The following is a 7953-nucleotide window of genomic DNA, read 5'->3' as shown; positions in this document are numbered from 1 at the left end:
GAAAAAAAGTCAAATCTGACAATGAGTAAATTCATCTCATTTTCTTCCTCTTCTTCCCCATTCAAATGATCATATATAGGCACTTAAAACAGGAATGGTGTAGCACTCTTCCTCTATTGAACATTCAATCAGGCTCAAGCTGAAGTTTCTGTTTGAACATAAAAGTGCCACTGAAAGTATTGCTAAGCTTGAAGCAGAGGCTAAATGTTGGTGGGAGCATTTTATAGGGGAAGTCAATGTGTTTTCCTTTGTCTGTCAATATTATACTTCAGGTTCTTAAAAAGTTGAAAATTTGGCTAGGTCCTTCTCCATCTCAGCATACTGATCTCTAAGCTTCTCCATGGCTCTCCTGTTTTCTTCCTCCACCTCAGCCTGATGTTGGGGTTGTTGTTTCATGAAATCCTCCCACAGGAGTTAATACTGCTTCTCACTAGCTATTAAGTGGTCATTATACATCTTTTTTCATTCCTTCTCCCTCTGCTGGAGTCATTAACTGCTTGCAATCTCTGGAGAACTTCTTTCAAGTTGTCCTGCATTGTTTCTCTGCACTTGGGAAGAGTATGTTCATTTGTTTCATGGATCATATTCTTCAAAATGTTCAAGAACTTGCATTTCTCAAAGACCACATTTTTCCCACTGAACATAGGCCTTCAAGGTAATTTTCAATTTCAACTTGAGTGCAAGTGGGTTCTGGTGCTCCAATTCAAATTTTTTACAAAATAACGAGTTTCATCTTGAATAACTGATCTGTGATCCAAAAGCCTTGAATGAATTTCTCCAAGATTCTTGATAATGAGGTGTGCTGAGCCTGCAATCCCCAGCGAGTCGCTCTTCTTGATGCTGCTGACTGTGATTACCTCACCACCCATAGGGTCTCTGTCCCTCCGCCACTCATTCTGACTGGCTCCGTCCACCTTGCTGCACTAAATTACTACTTTCTTCATGTAGTTTATTGCTTCCAAATTTTAAGAAGATGGGTAGGTTGGGACCTGCATCATGGAAGGAAATACCATTAAATATTATAAAATAGTACTCTTCCTCCACTTTTTATATAGAGAGGTGTTATGGCTACATTTTGTGAAAGAAATTGAAAATTTGCCACAAATATCCAGTTAAAAATGCAGTGAAAATAATAATCAGAAGCTTGTTCAAAATCTCTTATGTACACATAATTTGTTGATGTTGATTTGCTTATTGAATGAAATATGAGATTAGTGATGGTTTCAGTGGGTGTGAGGTTGTTGTTGCCAGAAGCTCAGTCTGTGTCCCTGATGCCAATCCAATAATGAGGATTTTTTTGGAAAAGGAAAAAGATGGTTTATTGCCTTGCTATCAAACAGAAATGCTGTGGATTCCTGTGCCAATGACTGTAATTTTGCCCATAATCAGGAACTGGGGGGTTTTATAGAAGTGTTTGAGAGAAAAATGAGTTCAACAAGGAGAGTTCAGGAAGGAGATCAAGGAAAAGAAGATGAGGGGGAGAAGTATAGGGTTAAGATCAGGGAGAAGTTTAGAGAAAAGATTAGGGAGAAGGTCAGGGAAATGGTTAGAAATAAGAAAAATATGTATAATTTTTAAAGTGATAAGGAATCTACTCAAAGCATCAAGTGATTCTCTGTTATGTTGCCCCACTGTAAATTTATAGCTTCTATTTCTATGGAAAGTAGGCAACAATATCTTCTATCTATTTTCTCCTGAAATCAGGAAAAATTAGGGAAAGTATCCCAAAGTCTTTGTTCTCTATCAGGTGGGACATGGACAGTTAAGGGCATTCAGCATCAGAGCAATCCAGAGGTCCACAGTGGCAGATGGCATATAACTGAACAAGGCATACCTAGGCAGGGTTTGTGCTAAGTTCACAATAAACAGAGTAGTAAATCATAAATTTTTGTAAATAATAAGCACAAAAAAATAGTATTTCACTCAGTCTCTGAAAACCATGTGGACTGTAACTCATAAACTTATCAGTGAAAAACAGATCAAGCTCATTACTGTAGAAGGTTATGAAGATTTGTAGGTTTATGAAATCAGACTGAAATTAACTCAGAAGAAATTTACAACTCTTGACATTATTATTAGGCACTCATATAAGAACATTTCCATGATAACCTCCAGCTTTACTTACTTTTTGTAGGGTTCACACAATTGTACCTCTTAATTTATATTAAAAACCATTGCTCTTCCTTTTAAATGTCCATGCAGGACTGTGCTCAGGCTTTACTCTCCTGCCAGGTGTTTGAGAACAAGTTGATCAAAACTGACCTTTGTCCTACCTACTGTTAAATGTCAGTTGAGATTCCTCAGAGATCACTCTTGGGTACAAGGGGCCAAGCATCCTGACTTCTTTAGTTTTTCTCTACAAGATGTGCCAACCGTCAGGATGGGTCAAGTTCTGGCTGACTGCCAGGGTCCAGTCCTAAGAGCAGTTGGGGGCCCAAGGTGGATGGGAGCCATTGATGTGGTGGAGAAACAGCACACAGAGACACCAAGTGTTCTCAGACTGAGCCTGAATCTTTATTATTCACAGAGTCTTTTTATATGTTTTTCTTTCATACTGATTACATCATTTCATGGTCAATACAAGAAAATATTAAGTAAAAAATCTTCAAGAGTATAATTAATGATCTTATTCAAGAAACATGTTTTTACTGTATGATAGCTTAAATAAAAAGAAAACCAGTTCCCAGCAAGGTAAAGAGCACCATGCTCCCTTTAGTTTTAATTTCCCTGAAAGAATATGTCATTAAGTTTCTATAGAAGTTACCCCTTTCAAGAATGCTAATGTTTGTTATTAACAGTGGAATGTTTTTGTTATTACTAACCAAGAATAGAGAAATCAGGTTATAGTTAATATTTATTTTATTTCGTGTACTCAATGATGGACTAACACCCTAACTAGACATAGGAAGGAAACAAATTGTACTTATGATTAACCTATTTAATTATTAAGTGAGAAAAATATCCTTAAACTTAATCATAAACACTAAGAAAGCAATGAAGACCAAAAACCACATCAAAACTCAGAGGAATACACTCTCATATATAACTTTTAGAAAATTTGTATAGTAAAAGAAATCACAGGCTCCTTACAAATTTGAGCAAATCATAATTGCTTATTTATAATTTCATCTAAGTATTAATATAAATTTTATTATATGTTATTTTGTGTCCCCAAAACATGAAATATCCCCAGTATTCTCTATAATCTGAATCTAAGGGTATATTGATTATTAGTGTTAAAAGAAACTGCACATAGAGACTTGCCATGCCTATAGCCCCCAAGAGGGAGGATAATCTTTCAAGTATTGAATCCTCTACTCCAAAAGAACCATGTCAAGTCACAGAGTGGTAGAAAATAGATGCAGCAGCTGACCATATGTGGCTTCTCTTGGATACATCAGGGTTATTTCCATTGCCATTGACCCATCTCTTAGTAGAATGTGTACTGGCTAGTTTTCTATTCTCTAGGATCCTCTCAATCTCCCTTATCACAGGTCAGATGACTCACCAAAGGTGCAGGGCCCAGAGAGGGGTTCTGTCATTCTTTGAATCCTAGATGACTTTAGATTGAAAAGCCAAAATACTGGCTGCTTTTTCCTTGGCCCTTTCACTTTTTTGCATTGTTCACCATGTTTTTGAGTTTAAACACCAGGCAAGACAATTTCACCTGTTTAAAGAGAGAGTAACAGGTTATGACTTCAGTATATATAATTGTACAGATACCTCTTTAATTTATTTGGGGTTAGTATTAGTACTGAAAGTAAGCATTTTATATTCTATAAATTAAATGGAAAATACAAATTGAAATTAACAGAGTAAGAAAAAAAAAAACTTCAGTTTTTGCGATGGCTATGAACCAAGAAAAAATGACTTTTATATTCTTGAAACTTTAGGTATATATTATATTCTCTGTCTGAGATAAAAACTAATCTTTACAAAAAAATCAATTTTTTGAACACAACTTTAAATAAGCTGATGTCTTCATTATTTTGGAAACATTCTAACATGGAGTAAGTGGCAGGTAGAGTCTCTTATCTCTGGTAAGGTGGGATTCTTCACAACTCAAACAATACATTACATCTGAAAACAAATCAAAGACAGAAACAGCTTTTAACTTTTTTTTTTTGCATAAAATGTGGCAGACTCCTTCCATGTTTTACAATATCACCTTTAAACAGATCAGGGTCTCTTTAATACCTTCCAAAAATGCATTTAAATTCCAATTCCAGTGTGAAGAGTCATACAAAATTATACATATAACTTATTGACAACAGGTTACTTTAGTTATAAAACATCAAATTCACAAATAAATACCAAACAAATTTGTTGTTTCCATACAAATGTGAGGCTTTTGCTACACTTAATTGTACTTTGGAGAATACCAACATGGCAAAGTGATCTCTGAAGAGAAGACTTTTTACATTTGACTAAGTTTAACTATTAAGGTTGAATTTTGAATACAGAATGTATGGTGACAATAATCGCAGGTCTTTTAGAAAACAAAGTTAATGATCAGAAATTGACTTAGTCAAAGCAAGCAGATATAAAACAGGTCTTCAAATGACAGTGTGGCTTTTCTATGTCAGATACAATGTATCAAAGAGAGCACTTATTGGTATCTTGCCAATAAACTTATATAAACTTTCATTTTATAATTTTTTACAGAAAATTTAGACAAGGCTTAGAGAGATAGAGTTCTCAGATTCATGTATATACCATGCCACATATATTTAGGTTGTCTACTATATTGTTATAAACTGTGTAACACTTGTTTTTTTAACCAGTTATTGATTCTGCAACTCTCTGCAGGCATATATTTGAATGAGAAACTGTTATAGCAAGAATTGATTTGCCCCAGTAATGAATACTCCCTGGCAAAATGGGGTCTCCTGTTAGATCTTAAAATGGGAGAATATTCCTGTCCCCAGTTGAGAAACTGAAAGCTCTGGAATGTACTGCCACATACTTTGGGGACAGCAACCTCCACCCTCCATGGGAAATGGCACTGGAAGGCAAGACAGAGTCCAGGTTCTCTTGGATAATTTTTTTATAGCCAAGGCAGCTTTTCTGGGATTCTCCCCAGCTTGGGTGTAGAGTGCTTGACTTCAATGAGATGATCTGCAACTTCCTGGGGTCAAACTGATATTTGACATCTTCAACTTAGTTCTTGATGCTTCAGACCCCTTTTATGAAACTGCACAAATGCCTGTACATAAAGAACCTCTTTCACATACTTTAACCCTGGCAGACCAACTTCAATGTCAAGATTGTATAATAATTCAGAAAAACCATTTAAAGTCCAGATTGTTTAACAGTAAGCCCTCTTTCTCTTAGACATGTTTATCCATATAGGATCAAATTCCAGATTTTATTACACTAAACTATATTTCTCTAGACACACTTGTACCTATATGTACAGACAAGAGATAATCACCAAAACTAGGGCTAACATATGGGAACCTTTTAAACGGACAAATCTGCATGTGCAAGTTTCCTTCCTTTCCTTAAACTTGGACAGATCAACTCCAACTGAAAGATTTTACAATGATCTAGGAAGCTATTTAAAAGTCAGATTATTGCAGTAAAAAACATTGTATAATTAAAGGTGGCCCTATTGTTAACTCACTGTACTTCCAAAAGATCGATTCCAACTGCAATATTGTACAAAAAAGAAACAGAAACAACCAGAGAGGAGCCCCAAACTATGGCCAACAGATGGAAACCTTTAAATTTACCAGGTAAGATCCTTTCCAAAAGACTAACCATAGAACTAATGAAGTACAAGCCATATCTCAAAAGGGATATTAGTATACACAAATAAACAGAAAACCAGAAGGAATTCCAAAGATCAATGCCAACAAAGAAATGAGAACCTAAAAGAGATAAGAAGGGAGTACTTATCTTTAGGTTCTTAAATCTCATTGAATCATGGCTCCCACAAAACTGGAGACACAGATTTCCCAAGAAGAAGCATTCAGTTGTTCCCACAAAGAAGAATTAGGTGTATGGAATCAAGGGTCTTGGTGTGCACAACAAATGGCCAAGGCCAAGACCAAATGGCAAAGAGTGTCAGAACTTCTTGTATTCAGTTTCCTTTTTCTCAAAGTAAAGCCACTGATAGAGCAACTTGTTCAGTTCAGGGAAAGAAGTCAGGAAGTTCCCGAAGCTAAAAGAGCCTCGACAGCTTTTGGGACAGTCCTTAAGTCCCAACCTCTAATCACAGAACAGCTCCTTTTGTTTGGTCTGAGGCAAACTCACAACATCACCAAATTTCTTCAGCAGTCTTCTCTCAACAAACTCACCAGTCATATTTTTTTCTCATCATGGCAGTGGGTGTTACTTGAAGGCCCAAGCCTGATCAAGAAAGTTGGAGTAGGGGCTGCTCTCAGGTCCCATCTAGGGTGCCAAATCTATTGCCAAAAACTCAATCCTTTTTCCAAATGCCAATGTAATATTGAGGACACAGTTTTGAGCAAAAGGAAAAAGATCATTTATTGCTTTGCTAGCAAAGGAGAAACAGAGGAGTCCTGTCCTACAGTCTGTGTTCCCCGTATCATCAGGAAGAAGAGGCTTTTACAGGGATGATTCATAGAAATTGAGTTTAGGGAGGAGAGTTTAGGAAGGCAAAGATCAAGGAAGAGAAAATCAGAGAGGAGGATAGGAAAAAGAAGATCAGGGAGAAGGTCAGGAAAAGATGGGGAAAAGGATAAAAATATCTAAGTTTCAAAGCTACAGAGGATATAGTGAAAGTATCATGTGATGTGTTGCAAGGTGAGTAGTCAATTCTTTTCTGTTAATACTAAATGCTTTCTCTATGGTTATTAACAGAGAAAACATGAACTTCTTTCTAAAACTTTGTTCATTAAACTGACTGTTTTTTTAATTAAAAGTTCAATTTTTTAAATACTGTACCTTTCTAACATAGTAATTAAAGCCCATCTGTTTTAAATCCTGTTTCCAATTTAGAATGGAAAAGACTGACAAAATCAAAATAACACTCTGGAAATACTGTCACCATTCAGCATGAAATGGAGAAAATATATTATTTTAGCCAATTAGAAAAACAAATCCTCTGTATCATACTAACTAATACTCACCTAATTCAATTAAATAAATATATGGCAGTTGGTCAATTATTTATCCCAATTTAGTTTATTTCTGTGAGCTTATCCTAATGACTGAAAGCAGTTTCCTAAATAGTCTGTAAAGGAACGGATTTAATGAAGATCCAAAGACTGCCACTTGCCTCTTATGACTGAGAACAAATGGTGTTAATACTGAATACTAACTGCTGGTCTCAGATTATTTTAACAAATTAAATGATTCAGTACATCATCCAGTCTTTTGTCCAAGTGTGAGACATGAAAAGACACATGTTTGGTATTTCAGGGACTATTTCTGTTTGGGTGTTGTTTATTTTACAAAATTTTTATTTTAAATTAAGATGATTTGTGAATATGATTAAATGTTTCTTTTGAGATCAGACATGTAGAAAACATTCTGAAAAATTGTGGTCAGAAATTTTGCAAGATAGCAGCATTTAATAATTATTTCATCAAATATTTCTGTTTTAAGTGTTTTTGTTTTTCACAAATAATAAGTAATAAGTAATAATAACAAATAATTATACATGACTCATATTTCAAAATATCTAATAAACATAAAATTCTTAAAAACATTTTAGAAAATTATTACCTAAAATAATGTTTACATCAATGAATATAGAGTTTGTGACTTCATGAAAACTTTCAAGTGACCTAAAAATCATCTCACAAGCAGTAGTGGAAAACACATGGTGTAAATTTATTTGAGATGGGTAAGATCAAAATTAAAAGTCATCTATAGAAGTAGATGGTGGGCATATTTTCCCCAATGTATCTAAAAATAGCAATTTTCCAGTAGGAAAGAATGTATGTAAAAAAAAATTTAGCAAACCATATTAACAAAACAGAA

At 34.9% G+C, this 7953-nt stretch overlaps 1 pseudogene across 1 annotated transcript; it reads right to left on the bottom strand.

Moving 5' to 3' along the window:
- Positions 1-276: 276 nt before the first annotated feature.
- LOC306652667 (biogenesis of lysosome-related organelles complex 1 subunit 5-like) lies at positions 277-895 on the bottom strand (annotated as a pseudogene). The gene has a single exon. The product of its transcript is annotated as a biogenesis of lysosome-related organelles complex 1 subunit 5-like (transcript).
- Between the last annotated feature and the right edge of the window lie 7058 nt (positions 896-7953).

The sequence above is a fragment of the Sciurus vulgaris genome (assembly GCF_902686455.1).
Source record: "Sciurus vulgaris genome assembly, contig: HiC_scaffold_427_arrow_ctg1, whole genome shotgun sequence".
In the NCBI taxonomy this organism is placed as follows: Eukaryota; Metazoa; Chordata; class Mammalia; order Rodentia; family Sciuridae; genus Sciurus; species Sciurus vulgaris.
The sequence above is the reverse complement of the archived record's forward strand: the minus strand, read 5'-3'. Positions and strand labels throughout refer to the sequence as shown.